General features: G+C 40.5%; 1 protein-coding gene across 5 annotated transcripts in view; it reads left to right on the top strand.

The window, feature by feature from the left end:
* SMPX (small muscle protein X-linked) overlaps window positions 1-22,378 on the top strand; it is a 96,092-nt gene that overhangs the window by 32,181 nt on the left and 41,533 nt on the right. The window contains exon 5 of one of the 5 annotated variants that reach the window (XM_039541056.1): window positions 16,356-16,657. The exons of 3 other annotated variants lie outside the window; for them this stretch is intronic. The gene's annotated coding sequence lies outside the window, so the exon portion shown is untranslated. Of the gene's footprint in view, window positions 1-11,988; window positions 12,019-16,355; window positions 16,658-22,378 lie in introns of those variants that run through there. One more of the 5 variants, XM_039541075.1, reaches the window with a different exon arrangement.

Raw genomic sequence — 22,378 nt, 5'->3', positions numbered from 1 at the left:
CTTGCATGGGCTTGGGCGAGGAGGTCTTCACAGGGATTGTGACAGTACCTGGACATGAGGTGGAATCTCTTTCCAGATGGTTCCTAACATTCTGTATGCTTTTCTGACCACCACTGCATATTGAGCAGATATTTTCAGAGAACTAGCCACAAGGACTCAAAAAATCTCTTTGTTGAGTGGTAATAGCTAATTTAGACTCCATCTGTCACGGGATTGATACACCCCACGATGGGGAGTCAGTCTGAAAAAGACGAAAAACAGGGGTTACGACTCAAGTGGCAAGAGTTCCCTGGACTGTCTCTTGCCCCTAGGGCAAGACAACTGCCAGTGTGTCCCAGTGGCTAGAGTCTATATGGCTTCCCTTGAGTTCAAGGTGGCATAGCCCAGTGTCCAGGGTCTATGCAACTGCCCTTGCATTCAAGGCATGCTCCTCAGGGTGGTGACCACACCCAATGTGGGTATGGTATGGGGTAGGGGGACCCAGGCCCACCCTACTTCACCTGGTCTTGACCCAGGGCCCTGAGGAACTGATTCTCCTGCGTTCAGGCTCGGTCGCTCCCTGCCACAATTCTATTCCCTGTGTTGTTTCCTACCCTCACTTCCAGCATCAGTAGTTTCCCAGTGCAAACAAATTCTTCTCCGTCATCCCTGGCGGTTGATAGAGTTTCCGCAGGGACCTCAGCGTGGTTGGCCTCTGTAGGCTGGAACTCTTGCAGCTTCCTGGCAGGAACCTGCAACACAGGTCCGCTCTCCTCTTCAGTCCGACCAGATTGCGCTGAGCTGCTCCTTTTTATACCTTGTCTCCAGTCTGAGCATACCCAGTCTGAGCATGCCCTGAGGGGGTTTGGCCTCTTCAGTCCACAGAGTGTGGTTAACCTAACTGGGCCAGTGTGAAGTTGGTACACCACGTCACACCATCATTTTGTATGTCTGGTTGGGATTATGTTTTCCAGTGTGCATTACTTTGCACATATCACCACTGATTTTCATTTGCCATTATCTTGCTCAATCACCCAGTTTTGTAAGAACCCTTTGTAACTCTTCACAGTCAGCTTTGGACTTAACTATTTTGAGTAATTTTGACAGTCTGCAAACTTCACCACCTTGCTGTTTACCCCTCTTTCCAGATCATTTAGAAATATGTGAAACACCATAGGTCCCAGTACAAACCTTAGGGGACCCAGCTATTTACCTCTCTCCACTATGAAGACTGAGCATTTGTGACTACTCTTTGTTTCCTATCTTTTAAACCAGTTACTGATCAATGAGAGGACCTTCCCTCTTGTCCCATGACTGCCTACTTTGCTTAAAAGTCTTTTGGAGAGGGACCTTGTCAAAGGTTTTCTGAAAATCCAAGAATACTGTATCCCTTGGATCACCTTTGTCCAAATGTTTGTTGACCCCCTCACATAATTCTAATAGATTGGTGAGGGAAGATTTCCCTTTACAAAAGCTGTGTTGACTCTTCCCAAACTTATCGTATTCATCTATGTGCCTGATAATTCTGCACTTTACTCTAGTTTCAATCAGCTTGCCTGGTATTGAAATTAGGATTACTGGCCTGAAATTGCCAGGACCTCCTGTGGTGCCTTTTTAAAAAAAAAAAAATCTGAATTACAGTTATTTAAATTTAGATTTTTCAGATATTTGATTTTTTGACAAAGATTGTAATATTCTGTGGAAAGCAGACACTTTTCTCAAAAAATTGAGTCAAAATCCCAATTTTACATCAAAAATCAATTATGATAAAATTTCAACTAGTCCTCCAATGCCTACCTGTTCTTAATGCTATTCTGACCCTTCCTCTGTGCTTCTTTTCTAAATGCTCACTGATCTTAGGCTCCCACTAAAAATACGAAGAATGTATGAACAAATAATATATACTGTATACCAACAACATTTTACGGTGTTTTAAATAACGACCCTGTATTTCGGTCCCAGAGGCAACTCATTGTGGGGATGGGCACGCAGAGTTAAGAGCCCCCCCCCAGATTTCTGCCAGGGTTTATATTTTTATTTCTTTTTTCTCAGGGAGTGGGCTCAGAATTATGCCCCCCACCCACTATCAACAGTTACTTGTCGCCTCTGTTCTCTCCCTCCTGGCCTTCCCCCTGACGCCTGCTGTAACACACAAGCAGCTCTAAGGAAAGGCTCATTGTGGGCTAGAGGCTGCACAGTTTAAATATTTAACTGAACAATAAGCTCTCAAAAGTGGCAGTAATTAACATGGTACTTGTAATAGTTCCAAAGAAACAAAGATAATGAAGGAAATTAAGCACAGCCTGTATGGACTAGATGGCTCTACCATGGACAGTTCAGTGTCCATTCAAACTAGCGGCATGAGGGCGATGCCTTGCCTGGTTGCTTATCCAGCTCTGAGAAGATGTTGTCCATTATGCATAGGCTGGTTCTCCAGGTTCCTGAGCCTATAAAGACCTCTCTCTTGTACAGGCATGGGGCAGAGAGGATAGTGTGAAGTGCAAGGCAAGAGTGTTAAACTTTCAAAAGAGGATGCAGGACGTGTGGATCTGACAGATTTTGACAGCTCGTACTTGCTCTCTTTCCACATGCACCTTCCTCCTTCCCTTCGACGGCTTGGTACATTCATCTTGCTTCAAGTTAGATCATAAACTCTTCAGGGCAGAGACTTGGTCACTTTCTAAGGGTGTGTTAAGTGCTTCACACAATGAAACCCCCATTCCTCCCTGGGCTTTTTGAATATTATCACAAGACAAACCTTCCACCTAAGCTCTTCCCACACATTCAAGGATACTTGGGCCTGGTGTCTCTTGTTTCAGCTCCTCTTGCATACTGTACATGCCAGCATCACACTGAAAGAAACCAGATAGCTGAATTACACCATGTGTAATCCTGTTCACTACTTCACTGTGCAGCAATGCTGAATGTAATATATCTGCTGTACATTGCCTTTGAGTGGAATGACACTGTCCCAGCTATTGAAGAAGCTGCTTTGAGAGCCTGAAAAGAGAACTTAAAAAAAAAAAAGTAAATAAATAGCTCACCAAACCTGGGCCATTTTCGATACAATCTGTCAGTGAGAGATTGTATTGGTGATAAACAAATTGGGAGCCCCTGCCCAAATTAAGAAAATTGCGATTACTGTTTTTCTGCTTCTCCTGTATGCTTGGAAACCAACACCTTTTCCATGCCACTTAGCTCCAGAGCTACCTATTAATCTGTGGCTTAATAGCTATAAAATCAGTCTGAAAAAAGTGCATTAGCATGTAATGATGATAAGTCTTCCTAGTACTTAGTAGCCAATTCTCCCCGATCCCTGTAATGAAGCATTTTTCATGTTGGTTGCAACCTTGTACCAGATCTGCCTTCCAGTTCAGGAAAAGAAAGGCATGTTTCTATCATGTTTCAAAATGGACCCTGGTGTGATGCTGGCAGACCAAGTGCCATCTCATCCCGGAGCCTCAGGCCAATTCACATGTGCGCTAATATTGATCAAAGTAATTATTAAATGTATTAGAGTGTATTTGGTGTTTAAACTTCAGGAAAACTAGTGGGAGGTTACTTGCATTGTTTTCACTTGTCTGTGTTCCATTATAAGGTAGTAGCAACATTTGCATTGTGTACACCCCTGCAACTAAATAACCCATCAAAGGAGAAAGAAGCCTTGTGGAATGCAAATGAAGAATTTTAACAGAAAAGTGCTAATTTCAAAGCAAGTGGTCATTGGTGTGTGATGAATGGGGGTCAAAGAACTCAAAATGCATTCTTCATGCTCCGTCATCAAATTATAGTGACACTGTCAACTTGTTTTTTGTGAGAAGAAGCTATAAGTATGGATTCAAGGAAAGATCCAGAATCTCTGGACTGTTTGGACTCTTACAGGGAAGCAGATGCAAAGCAGAGATCCCCAGAGACAATCTGGGTACCCTGAAAAGACTTTTGGGAAACTGGCAGTTTATTACATCACTGCCACTGTTTAGAATTACAAACTGTGACTCATCTGTGCATATATTTTACCTGCTTTAACCTCTCAATAACTCATTTCCTTTTTCTTAGCTAATAAACCTGTAGTTAGTTTACTATAGAACTGGCTGCCAGCATTGGCTGTAGTGTGAGATCTGGAGTACCAATTGATCTGGGGTAAGTGACTGGTCTCTTGGGACTGGGAGCACCCTTATGTAGTGTGATTTTTGGTTTAAGTGACCTTTTATCACAAAGTTCAGTTTGTCTGGGTAACAAGATAGGCTGGAGAGTCTGAGGGAATGGTCTGTGACTCCATGGTAAGACTGGTAAAGTGATCCAGGAGTTCACATTTGTCACTGGCTTGGTGAAATCTTATTATAGAACTCACCACCAGTTTGCAATGTCTGCCCTGTTTCTGACAGTCTGCCTTGAGGTAGGCACTCACAGTCGTGAGTCACTCCAGACAGCACGACACATGGCATAGATGCTTTTTGCTGAGAGTTCTTGGATGCATTAATGGGATTTCTGGGCATGGATTTGCCTGTTTTCACTAACAAGTCAGAACAGACCACCAAGTTTGGACTATTGCAATCTTAAAATGTCAAATTTATTTACACCCCTGAAAGATCTGAAACTCAAGCAGGGCTCGAATCCTTTGCTGTAGCTTAAAAATAAATATACACCTGCCAAGATATATGGCTAAGATATATGTCTGTGCAACTTCTAAAATGAAATTATCTAAACACCAAACACAATTCTCATTGTAAACTGAATTCCAGTTTAGTTTTCAAATGACTGCAGTATAGAGTGATGGTTGAGGTAAATCTATATGGCTGTTTTGCTTTTGTTCTTAAAACATCCAGGAAAATATTAATTCCACTGTCTGAATTGTGAAGCTGAATTCAGGCACTGAAATAGATTTAAACTGCAGGATTCATTGGCACCTGGGGGAGGCACTAAAGCACCATTCACTAGAAAGTTCATAGGCTTCCTATCTAAAACATTTATGATCATCAAAGCTTGAGAGAGCAAAACAGGGGAACCTCATTTAGATGCCAGTCTGGTTTGAGTTTATTTCTTTAAATGTCAGGGAACTTTTTTGTTGTATTTACCAACAAAGGCCTCTGGGCATTTCTTATCATCTCAGTCTCCTTCTAGGAACAGGATTTGTACAAATTAAACTGCTAGTTTCGGCATTTAAGTATTAAAGCAGAATAAAGTACTTACTCCATGCTGTTCTCAGTTTGCCCTTATGGGTTTCCCTGACTACCCGAGAAATGTTTCTGTTCCATCCTCTCCCCTTTGTGTTAGTAATATAAATACAGAATATGTTCTACCACTTCTCCAACAGAGTGAAGTGATACAGTGCAGATGTCACTTCTTTCAATAATCACTTGCTGTTTCTTTTCTAGTGTTTATGCCTAGAGTGCTTTTGGTATAGCTTTAAGTAGCAAAAGATTATTTTTCTTAGTATTAATTTGTAAGTTAATTTCTATTCCAGACAATACAATTTGTATAATTATTCTGTTTGGCAAAATTAATTCCAAAGATTAATGTTGAATCTAGTTGATATATAATGATGCTTTTCTAATAAGATGGGCAATAATTGCTATAGAAAAGTATAACTGTAGCTTGAACAGCTGCACTATGACTAATAACTCTTTATGGTAACCTTGGAGCTGATGGAGAACAGATTTTTAAAGATATTTAGGCACCTGATGCTATAGATAGGCACCTAGTGGTATTTTCAAAAGCACATAGACACCTAATTCCTATTGGGTGCAGTGGGAACTACGCACCTAAGCATTTTGAAAATCCCAATAGGCACCTATGGGTATATCAACAGTGCACCGTAAATCCAGATCTGTGGGACCCGGGCTTGTGGAATCAGTGGTCCCAGCCCATTCTTGAGCATCCACACTGCACTGTAAACCCAGGCTTACAATTGCTGGACCCAGGTCTCTCGGCCATTCAGGGATTTCCTTACACACACACACACCTCCCCCCTGCCTCAGCCCTGAACTCCCCTAATCTCCCTCACCCCAATGGTCAACTAGTTCCAATGTTGCCATTTTAGTCATTTTTCAATTCCCCCCTCCCAATAAATTTGAACACCGCCCTCTAATTTCAATTCTGAGGGAAAATAATGAGACTAACATGTTCATACTATACTCCGCAGACCTTCCAATTTGGATTGTGGCTTGAGCTGCATCCACACTGCAAAATGACAGGGCTTGGACTTGCGTCTCAGTGGGACTTGAGCTCTTACTCACCCCCCCTAGCATCTCTCTCTCACACACTCAATGTGTGTCTCTGTCTCTCTCTGCCATGCTGTCTCCCCCCCTCCATTCATGCTGACTTGTAGAGTCTGAGGCTACATTAACAACAATGTGTTAACACTTGAGGGCTCAGCCAAATGCTAGTTCATCATTTAGCAGTAAGGCATTCCCTGGGAAATATCCCACCCTCTTCCACCCTCTGACTTCACCACCTCAACCAAGCTTCACAATCATCATTGCTGTGTACAGTATTTAATTGTTTGTTTAAAACTTATACTGTGTGTGTGTGTGTGTGTGTCTCTCTCTCTGTGTATATATATATATATATATATATATATATATATATATATATATATATATATATATATATATATATATATATATATATATAAAACACAGAGAGAGTTTTTTGTCTGGTGAAAAAAATGTCCCTGGAACCTAACCCCCCGCCCCATTTACATTAATTCTTATGGGGAAATTGAATTCGCTTAACATCGTTTCGCTTAAAGTCGCATTTTTCAGGAACATAACTGCAATGTTAAACAAGGAGTTACTGTATTCTCTCTCCATACTAACCAATCTGGGGAAAACACTGGAAGGTTAGAGAGCTTTCTTCTCCTTCCTAAGTCTCTTGTTGGATTTTCTGTGGAAGGGAGGCAAGTCTTGTGTATGGGTGTGTGAATAAACAGGATGTGTGGAGGAGATGATGGAGCACTATGCCCAGCTTAAGATAGTGCTCTAAGAACTCTAAATCCTTTCCCAATTTTTAAATGCCTAATCTCAAGTATTATGGGCATCTAGTAGGGTCAGGCCTTAATCATGCAGTGCTGTTGTGAACTTGATGGCACAACAGGAATACCAAATGCTGTAACCTCCCAGTCAACCATGATATTGACCTTCAAGGTGCAGGGCGAGGCTCTAAAAGGGGAGAAATGATGCAACTCATATCAGAGCACTGGAAACTCCAGCTCATGGGTAAATGATATGTTAGGCGTAAGGTTTATTAAAATGTATTTTATTTATTAACCTAGCGTCATACAGAATAGAGAGTATCTGTCCAGCCTCTCCCGTTGTGCTTGGTACAACTTAACATATAAAAATGAACTCCACTATAAACAAACACATGCAGTTCCAGCCCCTGTAACTCCCACCCAGAAGGAAACACCTTCGTCATCAGTTATCCACGCTCACAATTTACCTCTCAACCACCCCCTTCAAACAGTTGGGGGGAAAAGATGAGTGTTGCAATATGCCCAGATGTTGGTTTCTTATCGTTTCAGATGTCTGCACTTTGTAATTCAGTAACAGCTGTAATATAAAATGGATATAGCACTGGTAATCCTAAACAATTCCATACTGTGCCACTACAATGCAACTACCTCTGGGGCGCAGATGGAATCTCTGTTTTTAAGGTCTTATACAAAAGATCCCCTATTGTAAACAACAGGAAAAACTCTCCCTCCCCTCCCACCCCCTTGGAAGGATGAAAAGCAAAGTTTCTCTTCCTGTGACTTGAACTGATTGCATGTGTGAGTCTAGAGGGTTCAAACTTAAGATGTTGGCCACTTACCCCATTCCTTTTAAAAGAAAACTAATGTACGATGGGCATGAGTTACCACAAGTGCTAAAGGAACATTTGTGATGCAAAATAAATGGCTGTACTATTATCATGAGGGATGTATGAATTATCTATATGTTAATACAAAATTAAGGTTGTATTGCTAAGCATTGAAAAGTTAGGAAATATGGACACTGAAGTTGAATGTACAATTGTGCACGTGTTCCCTTGCATGTATGCCTTATGTTACTCTATATCTTATATAGTATATACTTATAATATAGTATTACTTGAAAAACAACATGCAATCACAAGTTTTTTCCTCCTACAGCTTTCAATACATGTGCATGTAAAATTATCTGTGATGACACAGTTTTGAAACAGACTCCTTGGCAAAGGGTCCCCTGTTGCTTGCAAACATCTCTAACCTCAGACCTGACAAACTCATTATACTGAACACATTTTACAGGATATTTATCCATAAAGAGTAACATGGAAAGTATCTACAAAAAGCCCCAACTTGACAAGACTCATAATCGTTGTGAGATTTATATACAGGTAATATTTACCTGGACTTGGAGTAGAAATTAATCATCAGGAGGTGATGTGCCCCAGTGATGTGCCATTCAAGCAAGAGGCAGCTGTCATGCCTCACTAATCAGCTGTGGAGGTAATGCAAAGCTCAGTTGACTAGCCTTGCTTTCTCCCAAAACTATCAATGGGAAGTCATCAGGGACACCACCAAACGATTGAAACCTCTTGGGCTATGTCTACATTGCAAAAAAACACCCACAGCAGTGAGTCCTAGAGCCTGGGTCAAATGATTCAGGCTCAAGGCGCATGCTACGGGAATTAAAATAGCACTGTAGCCATTCCCACTCATTCTGGCACTTCAGCTTTGAAACATAGGGTGGGGGAGTGGGTCTCAGAGCCAGAGCTCCAGCCCAAGCAGGAACATCTATACAGCTATTTTTAATGCTATAGCATGAGCCCCGAAGTGGAAGCCCAGGACTGCAGGCCAGACCTCTGAGACTTGGCTGCCATAATTTTTATTTTGCAGTGTAGGCATATCCTTGGAGGTGAGAAAGGAACAGTACAACAGATAGAGCTTTGCCTTGGCTGTGAATAGAATCAAAAGGCTGTTTTCACACAGCGAAAGGAGAAGCACGCTGGATCTATTCACTGAGGAAACACTCTGAGAGTAAGGGGGCTTTCAAGAATGTTTGGGGCCTGTTTTTTGTGAAACCAACCAGCTTGGCAAAAGACTGAACTTTTGGGGGAAAGCCTACCTTATTGTATAGGAATGATAACTATTGATACACGTAGACTCAGGTTCGCATTTAATGATTTTGTTGTGTGTTGTAACCCATTGTTTCCAACATTCTCTCTCATTTCTAGTTAAATCTTTATTCTTTCGTAAATAAACCTGCTTTTGTTTTATTATAAGTGCTCACAAGTGCTGTGCAGTTTACAGGAGGAATGGCTTAAGGTAAAACTGGTAAATTGGGCTACACTGCCCCTTTGGGCACTGAGAATTTGGAATTTCTTTCAGTTGCCAATGTCAGGGGCTGGATAACACAGACAAAGGCTTCAAGGGGAGAGTGGTCGAAGGGCTAGTGTCATCAGGTAGCTGCCACCCGGCTGCCACAAGAAAGACTCCCTGTCGCTGGAGGCAGGGAGTAACAAAGTGACTCACACTCCTGGACATCCTGAGACCCATCACAATAATTAAAGACTGTGACAGTGATTCACCTATCACCTACCCCAATGTATATCTGAAGTAACAATTGACCAGTGACGCTATGGGTTCAGGTGAGAGGAGAATCAGGCCCTCTATTTTAATTTGTATATACACATAGACAGTTAGATTGTATCTTCCTTGCTAACTTTTACATTACTTGCTGTTTGTGGGATTAATCTATAACCTTAACGTTGTTTTAACATAGTGCTTTTGCATTTAATTTCCTAGCCTCTTTTTAAAATCACCAGCTCTGTAAACCTTACCAGTCAGCAAAGAGTGCTTCTCAGTGTCACTTGTAATCTGCACACGTGTACTTAACAAGCACCACAGCACTTCATGTATACCACAATTATGTATGTGCAGATTTTGCCATGTAATCTACCCCCACTGCAGATCTGTACTCCAGACGCATAGCTTTTCTTTTGTTTAAAAATTATGTTTCTAGCCTACGTAGTTATGATGATAACCTTGAGAACATGAGCCAATCTTAAACAGAGGCAGCACTGTCTTCCTTGTAACTTCACCCTGGAGAACATGCCAGTAGATTGGGGCATCATGTGACTGGCAGTATGACAATAACACTAGACATCACCATCCATGTGAAATTAGAGAATCATTCCAGTGGTGTTTTGCTTCTAACATGTTTCATTCAGATTTCACAAGAAAGTTTTGTGCATAATTTAAAAGAATGGATTCCTGTTTCATTGGAGAGCCATATGCCAGAACCAAATGAAATATGAACATGGTTGAAATCTAAAATAAGCCTCATGCTTCAAATTTTCCTTGGCTTATTAACGTGGCTTACTTTAAAAATAAAAGTTTTATTCATAGTTTACTAAATCCAATTATTAGTTTTATGGCAGGGACAGTCTGATCTTGTGGTTGAGAGCTCTGTCTTGCAAAGACTTACTCATCTGAAGAATTTGATACATATGAGTAATTCCATTGATTTCAGTGAAACTATTTGCACGCATAAAGTTACTCATGTGCCAAGTCTTTGCAGAATCAGTCCTTCCGGAAGACTCAAAAGGAATTTGGGTTTGACTTGGAAAATGGTGAAAATTTCAACAAAAATGAAAAAAACCACCACATTTTTGTCAAAATTTCAGCAGAAAATGTTTACTTTTGGCAGTGAAAGAAGACCACACAGTCTAAAATGGTCAGTTTTTGGCTGAAACCCCAAACATTTTGAGGTTTTAATTTTCCTGACAAAAATATCAATTTTTTTTAAGGGCAGCAGACTCTTGCAAGGAGAATGTTTGGTTTTGTCAAAATTCTAATTTTATGTCCAAAAATGTTGAGATGGAAATGTTTTGATCATACCTAGTACTAGTCCTGGCTTTGCCTGAATCCTGGGCATGACATTTATCTTCTCCATGTCTCACTTTCCTTATCTGTAACATAGGGATAAATATGTTACCTACCTCAAAGTAATGTTAAAAGAGTATTTCATTAGTATATTTAAAGTACTTTGATATCTTCTGATAGAAGACCCTATAGAGGTGCAAAGTATTATTTGCATTAACTCTTAACTAATCATTTTATTTTCTGACTAGACCTTCACCCTTGAGTCTTTAAAAAAAAGAAATGTGATAATTTGTATTTCCTGTTGTGCTGGAAATGCCATTAATCATTAGGCAGCATCAAGACCATGACTGAATGAGGTTGGCATAGAGCTCTTAGCCCCTCAAGATTGTTAAAATGTTTCTCTTTTCCCCTCACCCTGTTGTTTTGTAATCATAACAGCTAAAGGCGATGACATTTACAGGGTTATAATTTTTTTTAATATACAGTCAACACACTGGTGTTTATTTGTTCCAGAGTAGAGGATCACAGGCTGATTTTAGCACATTATACCTGACTAAGCCATAGCTTGTTCTTCTATGCAAATCTTGGTCCTGTATGCAAAACAAGTCCAAAGCCTGAAGTCCTTACTCAGTCGATGGGACTTGTGTGAGAGTAGGGAATAAGGTTTCCAAAAGTATCTAGTGATTTTGGGTGCCTCAGTTACTGGGTGCCCAACTTGAGACACATTTAAAGGGGCCTGATTTTCAGCAGACAGATGCTCAGCGCTATCTGAAAATTGGATGTCTCAGAAGGGACACACAAACATTGGGGAACTAGTCGTTTTTGAAAAATCCTACTCAAGGACTTTAGGTTTGACCCTACGATAATGAGGCTGAGTGTAACACAGGTCACATATTGTACTTTCAGTGACCATGCCTCTTCTTGATCCTCATCCTGGTAGGTGCCTATGCCAGGGGTCGGCACCCTTTCAGAAGTGGTGTGCCGAGTCTTCATTTAGACATTCTAATTTAAGGTTTCGTGTGCCGGTAATACATTTTAACGTTTTTAGAAGGTCTCGTTCTATAAGTCTATAATATATAACTAAACTATTGTTGTATGTAAAGTAAATGAAGTTTTTAAAATGTTTAAGATGCTTCATTTAAAATTAAATTAAAATGCAGAGTCCCCTGGACCAGTGGCCAGGACCCGGGCAGTGTGAGTGCCACTGAAAATCAGCTCGCATGCCAGCTTCGGCACGTGTGCCATAGGTTGCCTACCCCGGCCTATGCTCTGATGGCACCTTCCCTTTAGATGTTTCCCATCATGCCGTCAGCTGGTGGGCAACCAAGCTTTTGCTGGGATGATCCATGTGGCATGGAACTTGGACATTCACCTTCAACCCATCACTCCCGACGTATACAAATATATTGAAAATACTTCTTTTTCAGAGATATTTCCTAGTTTAGACCCCAGTCTTGCAACTGGCTGTGGGTGGGTGGATCCCACATGGAAGCAATGAGTCACAGAGCCAGTGTCTTAATCACTGTCAGCCCCCATAGAAGATTCTTCTTCACCCATTTAAAAAATGATGCCGCTTTCTTTGGCTTTTTAGCATTTCATTTTTACAGTTGTCTATTTTGTACTGTACTAATGATCAGTTATAGTTTTAATTGTGTCCAACCCAGGACACTGTGTGTGTGTGTCTTTACTTTTTAAAAATAAAAAACATGGCACTGAATTTCTTTTATTTTAATACTGGGTGCTGACAATATCATTCTGTCCAACGGTGCCCCAAAGCCCAGCTGCTGGCTCCTTTCCAATGGTTGATTTTCACTGAAGGTCTGATCCTAAAATTCAACAATCACTTCTGACTCTTACTGAAGTTAATGGGAGTTGATAATGCTCCGCACATCTCAGGAGGCAATTAGTGCTTCGCCCTATGCCTTGACTTCCTTACTGCTGCTGCAAAATGATTCCTGAGCTTCTATTGCCTATATAGGATTTATCTCGGATCATCTGAGAGGCTAACTGTAATGAAATGGTAAATTGTATTATACGGTTCAGCCACGAGGTGGCGCTGCATGCAACATACCTTATTTAAGCGAACCTTAGCCAGACCTGACAGCGTGTTAAAGCATCTTATAGTGAACCCAGACCTCTGGTGTATATTTCTCTGAGGAGGAAGCTTTGTGGTCAGTCCATATCTGATACAGAAGCCTGACCCGCTATTAGCAGCACTGCAACCTACCTTGTACAAGTTGTCTATGACACTAATTATGGGTAATGAAGAGCTAGAGCTATTCTGTCCTTGGAAATTTCTTAATCAACTACAATGTCTTGTGACTTCTTTACTACTTTGAATCACTTAAATTTTCATGTAACTTTATTAATAGACTATTTGTGTCCACTAGTATGACTGGAAAGATCACCTGTTAGATCCTGTTAGAGAGGCTCTGTTCTAAGCATTCAGAACAGGCTGGAGAGATTAATAAGACTGGGACATTTCAGCTTGGAAAAGAGATGGCTAAAGGGAGATATGATTCAGGCCTATAAAATCATGACAGGTGTAGAGAAAGTGTTGTTTACTACTTATAACACAAGAACCAGGGGTCACCAAATGAAATTAATAGGCATCAGATTTAAAACAAATAAAAGGAAGTATTTCTTCACATAACGCACAGTCAACCTGTGGAACTCCTTGCCAGAGGATGTTGTGAAGGTCAAGACCATAACAGGGTTCAAAAAAGAACTAGATAAATTCATGGAGGACAGGTCCATCAATGGCTATTTGCCAGGATGGGCAGGAATTGTTCCCCTAGCCTCTCTTTGCCAGAAGCTGGGAATGAGCAACAGGGGATGGATCACTTGACAGAGGATGAATCACCTGTTTTATTCACTCTCTCTGGGACACCTGGCACTGGCCACTGTCAGAAGACAGGATATTGGGCTAGATGGACCTTTGGTCTGACCCATCAGGGCCATCCTTGTGGAGTGCCCATCCTACTGCCTCCCAAAGCAAAGGCAAGATAGGATGGCTGAGAATAATTTAAAAGTGCCTCACTGAACTGAGGGAGAGTTTTCCCCCCTCTGTGGTGCTTGTTATATATGTGTATCTGTATCGGCCTAAAGAGTGAAGCAATAAGGACAGAAAGATATATGCTTCCTAGCAGAATAGCTATACTCTCCGGCTTAACTTGTGCAACAGTATTCTCCTCAGTAGATGCAGCTAGTGGATCTTGGCAGGCTCCACTCCATCTTGACGGTGTGATGATGACAACTTTCACTGTGTATTTGGAAGATATTGCTTTCCTTGCTTCTTGTTCGACATCACAAATTTCCCTAGAAACCTTGCAAAGGAAATTAAATGGGATTCTACAAGGCCTGTTTACACAGATGACATTTTGTTGATGGGGATTCAGAGGGAAAACATAATGAAAAACTGAAATCAGTTGTGAAAGCAATTGTGGGTGCTGCACAGGAATTAAATAGGGAAAAGCATGCTACAGCAAACTGAACTACAGGTCTTAGGGCATGTAATTGGTGAAGAGGGAGTTGAGGGCAGCTCCAGGAAAAGTCAGAGCTGTAGTTAAAGTGCTGCTATCTAAAAATATCCCAGAACTGATGTAGTTCCTCTATATGATTACTAGTCTGGAGAAAATTATACCTAGTCTGTCCTCAAAAGTCCAAGTTCTTTATCAACTGCTTAAAACAGACTCTCTGTGGATGTGAAATGAAGCACAGAATGTACTTTTGAGGCTATAAATAATCTGTTGCTCCCACCCCCAGTACTGGCATATTTTGATGTTTCTAAGTCTGCAGCTATTTCAACAGATGCCAAAAGCTGGGGTCTTGGAGAGTGCTGCTTTGTTTACAAGGAGATACCTGGAAGTCTGTAGCCTACAATTCCAGACAGTTTTCAGACTTAAGCCCAGCTATGCCCAAACAGAGAAAGACTGTTTGGTGGACATATGGGCTTGCAAGAAGTTAACAAGACATTTGCATGGTCTTGATAGCTTTAGGCTTGGGCCGTACTACAAACCCCAGAACTCAGGATGAGAGAGGATCAAAAAATGGAGCCCTTTTTCATTACTATTTTTGTGAAAATAGTCTTTTTTTATTGGAAATTTTTGAAATTTGAAACTTTTCAACTGGCTCTGCTGTTACTGAAGCACACGTGTGTGTAGTTTGGAATGGGTTGCCAGTGTCACCACAAAAACCAGAACCAATTCAAATGGCCACTAGCAAGAGTACAACTATAAATCGTATCCAAGCTCATAGAACATGTTTACCTCAGGAATCCTATGTTCGGCCTATGACTTACATGTAATGGGAAGAATTCTCCATAGCGTGTCTGATTATCTGTGGCATTCATATTGTAGTTGGACAGAAGGAAACAGCAAGGCCTCAAAAAATGTTGCAATGTTGTAAACCTTAAAGGTTAAAAAAAATCCCCTGGTGCTTAAAATTCTCACTCAAATGATACAGAGTGGAAACATGCCAAATCTAAGAGGACTCAGTTTTTCTTCTTTAATCATCAGAATCCAGTTTATCCAAACTTAAACTAAGAGATCTAATACTGATAAAAATAGATGAGATAAAATATGTCATTGACTATAGCTATACCCCAATAGCCTCCATAATTAAGAGTGATCAAGGTATTGAACCCAGAAGAACCAGACACGTTCTGCTGGTTCCAAACCCGGTTGAGAAGAGTTCTAAACCTTCAGCGCCCTTAGGATTTGATAAACAAACTGAGCCAGCTGGATGAAATTCTCCTGAACAGCAGAAAGCAAACACAGCTGGAAGAAGAGTGAAGCTGATGGCTCATCTGGACAAACTGTAGTTGAATATCGATTCTTGGTAAAGATTGTTTTTACAGCAAAGCATTTGATGTGAAAGAGAGAATCTGAGGGCATAGGGACAGTTTCTTCAAAACTATAATTCTTTACCATTGTCACATGACTGATTTGATGACAGCTGATCACGTGTGCTGATTTATCTGAGTAAGAAGTACATTTAATTGTTTAAGAGCCTTGGAGAAGTAATTGGCTTCTACTGAATTATTATCAGAGCTTACATAAAACCTGGCCATTTCAATTCTGAAAGTAAAATGATTTTTTCATCTGAAAAAAGAATTGCTGTTGTGTTATTTCAACTGATTTAAAAACTGAATTAAGATGAATACACCTGCCCACCCCGAATAAAATTCTCACCTCTAATGTGTTCATTTATTTCTTTGTTGATGCTGATTAATGTCCACATAACTTGCTTGCACAAATCAATTGGTGTGCCCCTGCAGTCTCCAAATATAAAGGAGGGTAGCCTAGCAACCACTCAGAAACTAATAATACTGCATTTTGATCAAAAGTCCTCCAAACAGATGCAAACACATACCCCTATCTGTTCTTTTTTTATTACCTTTTAAACTCTCATGCTGGCCATAGGTCAACACAATGCCACAGTTGACAATTGCCTTGAAATTTACCCTTCACATATTGTCTGAAACAGCCCTCAGCGGCCACCATGCTAAATTGTCACTCTTCTGCAGGAGCAATTGTTAATTCTGCATTGGGGCAAACAGCAGCCCGGCAAGAAATGTGGCAGCAGAAATGACGACTGTGGTGTCCCAGCAAGAAATAACAGGAGCAGTGCATCAGGTGAAATGGTTTTATGCCACACTTTGCCCAGCAGTCTGAAGGTCTATTTCTGTTCGCTAGATATTCTGCTACAAAAACTATCAGCGCTTGCTTGTGCACTTCCTACTAAGCTACAATACTGCAAAAAAGTCAAAATTTACCTTCATTCCCACTGTTATCATCACTACACGGAGCTGCAATTTAACTTGAACAATAACAGGAAGGAAAGCAAGGATAGAGATGTTAAAGCTGTTTAATAATAAAGATGGTCAAAATGTTATTGTCAGCAAACATGGTTTCAAGACTTTTTTTGTGGAAAAATGTCATTTTTGTCTACATAGTTTGTTTTTTGATGAAATTTCAAAATTATTTTTTTTTACTTTTTTTTAAACCTTGTGAAGAAAAATGTCACTGCTCTTATTTGCTTTTAGTGGTCATCCCCACCGCCTACCTTTTTTTCCCCACTGGGTGAAGTGAAAAATTATTTAAAAAAAATCTTTCATTTTTACATTTTTTGGCAATTAACTTTAGTTAATGGAAAGTAAAAGAGCCAATCTCCCTTTGCTAACTCAACCCTCACCCAACATAAGCATGGATATTAGAGAACTTCTCCCTCTAATCCTGTTCTCAGTGCTAATGTGTATGACTGGAACACATTTGACCTCCTACTGTCTCTTCCATCTTTGGTGACTTCCAGTCCAGATATCCCACATACAATATAAATATTAAATCGGATGCAAAGGAGAAGGTGATCTCAACAGATGGTGCCAGTTGAAAGGAAGTAAGGGCAACATGATAAGGCAACTAATTAAGACAGAGCCATTAAAACTTCAAGTTACCTTCTCAGGAAGGGTAAGTCTCTTGCCTGCTAAATGGCAAAATTAGGGTATGCTAATGGATCATCCAAATTTTCCTTTCACTGCACCAATTCCCTAGAGTAAGCTGCCAACTAAGGATATGGCCCTGAATTTATTTTTTGCATGTTTTCCTTCTTTAGTTCTGTGTGTTTGGAACATCATACCAATTCTGCTTCAGACTTATGAACTCTGTCCCCGTCTTACTTTACTGAATTTAATATCTTTCATTCCCAGGATGCTTATTTGTTTTCAGTGCCCAGCTATCATTTAAAAGCTCTGAGGACAAAAGTCTTTTCTGTGGCTTCTGACATCTCTAAAGGAAACCTTTCCTGTTGTAATTTGCTCCTTTTTCCCACTTTTAAAATTCTCACCCTTGTCCCTGCCCATTTACTGATGTTTTCCAATAACTGCAATGATTTCTCTTTAATAGTTTGCTGAATTTGCATGTTGTCAGCATATAGCACATGGGAAATATGCTGGATGTTTTCTATTGATTATAGTGTATAAGGGAGTTGTTATATGGGCACCTGGTCAAATTATAATGCTAAATGGAAAGGTAAATCTTTATTCCAAATTGTATAAAAAGATGCAGTACTTTTTCTTCTCTTTTATCTATGCATGTGTAACTGTGGCAGTGGTGAGTAACATGTCTATAAATGGGTCCTGGTGAGAAGTAAACATCATGTGGTCTCCAGTTTGGAAGCTTGTTGAGTGGAAGGCATTTACTGCATCTTTGGGCTCGCAGAACAATTGCTTGTTTTCTATTAGGTAGATATTTGGTGCTAATAATATGCACCTTTTTTTTGGCAAAGATAATGTCACATGTAAAAAGTTGCATCATTAAAGTGGCAGAGTCAAGCACTCAAAGGCTAGGAGGGGCATGGATAGAGATTGATCATGCAACCCCCTAACACATATGCATTAGGATACAGTCTTTAACTATACAAGTGGGTCACACATACATACCTCTATATTATAGTGCCCGCCGTCTAACCATTAGAAAGGATTACTCCATGTTTTTAGCATTAAACTTGGCCATTTCATCCCACAACATCCTGCAATGCAACATACAAGATTTCAGCCCAAACACAGATTTACTTCCCTTTTTAAAAAATTCCTTCTCTCAAATATTTTAGTCACGTACAGTTTAGTAAAATAGCAGAATATATTGACAGTTTGGAATCATTGCTGCAGCATTTTAGAATGTAATTTTTAATCCATTGCCAGTTAGTCAATATCCTGGTATTTTGGAGGGGTGGGGGAAAGATACAGGAGAGATTTATGTTTGGAAAAAAAAAATCTCCTGAGCATTTGCAGGTCAGCAATGTTATTCCAGTGTATTTTGTAAATTTTCATCGATGTTCGGTCTTACCCAGATTAGATCGCTTCCTATTTTCAAATGCCCATCATTGAATTTGTTACAAGATTAGTAAATGACAGTTCTCACTCTTGTTCCCATTGAAATCAATGGCCAAAAAAAAAAAAAAAACCTTATTCACTTCACTGGGAGTAGGATTGGGCTGCCAAGAGTCTTGTGAATTTTAGAATGATAAAGTAGAGGGTCTTGGGGGTAGGAAGGGACATGAAATCCATAATTCAGGAAAGCATTTAAGCACATGCTTAAGACCATCCCTAATCAGGACAGTGCTTAAGCATGCACTTAACTTTACGCATGTGTTTAAATCCCATTGATTTATTTTAAAATGATCAGAGTAGCATGATGAAAGGTAAGAGATGATTTGAGTGGCACAAAAGATACTGGTAGAAAGGCTACAGCAGCTAAAAAATAACCAGGGGAGTGTAAGTATGAAAATTATTAATGTACCATCTAGTATCCTAGTTTTGAGTTCAACACTCCCATTGATCTCTGTAGGAGTTTGTAGTCTAAAAATAGACTGCATTTGGGACCTGAGAGACAGCAAATTGGAGCAGCACAGAGAGAGTTCAGAGCAGATTGGAACCCGCAGGGAGCTAAAAGAGGGGTCGGTAAGCAAGGAAACTCATTTGGCAATTAGCAGCAATTCTAGAGAGCTGGGAGAGCATTGGAGAGGAAGGTAATTGTAACAAATATGGCAATTTCATGCAATATCTTTGGGAGATCTTACTATATTACATTTATGTGGGCCAGGGGTTGTTTATAATACCATGGGGGAAGGTGACCACAGCCCTCTAGGAACTAAGAACAGTGCTGGGTGATTAGACAAATTTACTCAGGTTGTAATGCCTCCAGAGAGCTACCATCACCTGGAGAGACTTGTATACACTGGTTCAAACTGGATTCTCCAGAGACCAACAGAGAAAGACAGGACTTTTGGATAAACAGCCTGAGTTTAAATTGACTCAGGCCCTTCTTTCTGATCCAGCAAACTGAAGGACCTATTGTCCAAGGCAGCAGTAGGCAATCCTTGTGGAAGGTTGGAAGGGCTGACACAGGCCAGAGGCTTTGTGGGAGCTGAGGTGAGCTCTGATAAGCTTATTAGCAATTGTGTAAGTTCTCTGTAATGCTTTCACCTTAAGAATAAACGTACTTGCTTAGAAAGAGCTGTGTGATAACTTATAACTATGGGCAATTAACCTGTTCCAGAGAGAAAGCTCAGGCAGTCTGGCTTCCTAGGAACTCACAGTGTAGGCAGGGTACTGTGCATCTTCGAAAAACCCTGGTCAGGAGGGAGAGATGCATGGTCAGGAGAGGTTATGGCTAAGGAGCTGTGAGCCTAGAGTGGGAGCCCTTGCTGGACCACAGAGGGGGAATGCAGGTGCAGTTGCCCTGAACTGTGACAGTAATATTATTAGTGTTTGTTAATTTATGAAGCATTGCACATAACCGTCACAGCAATTCACCAAATTAAAACATGAAGAGCTTGATTCTCCACTCCACCTACACAAGGGGAATCCTCGACTTGGAGGTTTTGGCTGAGCTAGGCTCACTTTGTATTTCATAAGTGGTGCAAAGTGAACTTGGTGGACTGGGGAATACAGTTCAAAGAATTTAAAATGTTCAGAAAAAAAAAGAAAGAAAAACTCCTGCAAAGCATATAGATGGTTGGCATGATGCAGTAGGGGAAACAGTGTGGTCTAGTGGATGGAGCACTGGATTGGGAGTCAGGAGTTCTGACTCTGCCACTGACTGGTTTTGTAGTATTGGACCACTCACTTCACCTATTTGTGCCTCTGTTTCCCCTCCCAAATTTTTATTTGTCTTGTCTATTTAGACTAATAAGCACTTGAGGGCAGAGATTCTCTCTCACTGTCTGCTTATAAAGTATCTAACACAATAAGTCTCAAAAAATAATATGAATAAATTTAAAGCTTTTAACTTTGCCTGGCATATGCTATTGATTTCATTGGGGATATGAGAGTCAAAGGACTGGATTTATAAGCAAGGGGCAGAGTTATAGTAAGGGGAAGGTCCTAGGAGTGGGTGGAGGAACTGAGCAAGTGACTGAGGTGACCCAAGCAGTCAAACCGCTTGGATATCAGTAGCATATTAATACTGTATATAGCAGCATGTAGTTTTACTTTACAAACTCCCATCAGTATCAACAGAGCTCAGCTTACACACAGAGAATAGTAGATATTTGGAGGAATATAAAATGATATAGATACCTGATGATTGGGTCTAAATTAGCTGCTACCACTCAAGAAAAAGACCTTGGCGTCATTGAGCAGATGTTTTCAGAGAACTATCCACAATGTGCAGCAGCAATCAAAAAGGCTAACAGAATGTTAGGAACCAATAGGAAATGGATAGACAAGAAGGCAGAAAATATCATGATGCCACTATATAAATCCATGGTATGCCCACACTTTGAGAATTGCGTGCAGTTCTGGTCACCCCATCTCAAAAAAGATTATTAGAATTGGATAAAGTACAGAGAAGGGCAACAGAAATGATTAGGGGTATGGAACAGCTTCCACATGAGGAGAGATTAAAAAACCCTGGAACTGTTCATCTTAGAAAAGAGACAACTGGAGAGGAGGGGAGAGATGATAGAGGGCTATAAAATCATAAAAGGTATGGAGAAAGTGAAGAAGTAGTATTATTTACCCCTTCACATTCCATAAGCAGCAGGGGTCACCCAATGAAATTAATAGGCAGCAGGTTTAAAACAAAAGGGAATACTTCCTCACACAATGTGCAGTCAACCTGTGGAACTCATTGCCAGGGGATGTTGTGAAGGCCAAAAAGCATAACTGAGATCAAAGAAGAATGAGAAGCTCATGGAGGATAGATCCATCAATGGCTATTAGCCAAGATGGTCAGGGACATAACCCCATGCTCTGGGTGTCCCTAAACCTCTGATTGCCGGAAGCTGGGACTGGGACTGGCCATGCTTATGTAATTGAGTAGAAGTGAGGAAATAAGTGAGGCTCAAACTGGTGTAAGAGAGAGTTAAGGGAAGATTAGGAGATGGAAGACAGGGGAGCTTTCTGACTTGCATTGACATCATAATGGCTCCTTTGTAGTTGTGCTGTCAATGGAGATACCCCTTTCTGGAAATACAATATTACTGACTAAGATGTTTATTGTGCTAAAGTGAAGTTAAAAATCTGACTCAAGCCCATTAAACAAAGGAACTCTAGTTAAAGCAGCCGCTCATTCTTTATTTATATAAAACCATATCTTACACTGGCATCTTTCAGTTTGAAGGATCACAAAATAATTTACAAATTAAGAACCAAATTATGCTATTAAGTGTACACAGCCTGGCTTGCACCGATGTCAGTAAGAGCCCTGCATACATATCTGAGGGTAGGGTTTGAGCAAATGTCACCAGAAGTATTTCCATTCACCTATGGCTGAAAAGCAACCACACCTCTTCGCATTCAGCAACAGTCACACAGCAGGGAACTGAAACTTCAGGGAGACTATATGTGGGCAGAATGTAATTACCCAGATTGGAAGGCATGTGTGTTTATGTGCTGGGAGTCCATCAAGCAGACTTTTAAAACGTTGATTTTATTTTTGTCATTTTATGAATATAACAGCTTGCAGGTGCAAGGGATTTGAGTAGTCAGAGCTCTCATACCAACAGTGTCTTTCTGGGGCTATGTAATACCTGAGTGGCCAAATTCTG

This window comes from Mauremys reevesii, linkage group 1 (assembly GCF_016161935.1).
Source record: "Mauremys reevesii isolate NIE-2019 linkage group 1, ASM1616193v1, whole genome shotgun sequence".
NCBI lineage: Eukaryota > Metazoa > Chordata > Testudines > Geoemydidae > Mauremys > Mauremys reevesii.
The sequence above is the reverse complement of the archived record's forward strand: the minus strand, read 5'-3'. Positions and strand labels throughout refer to the sequence as shown.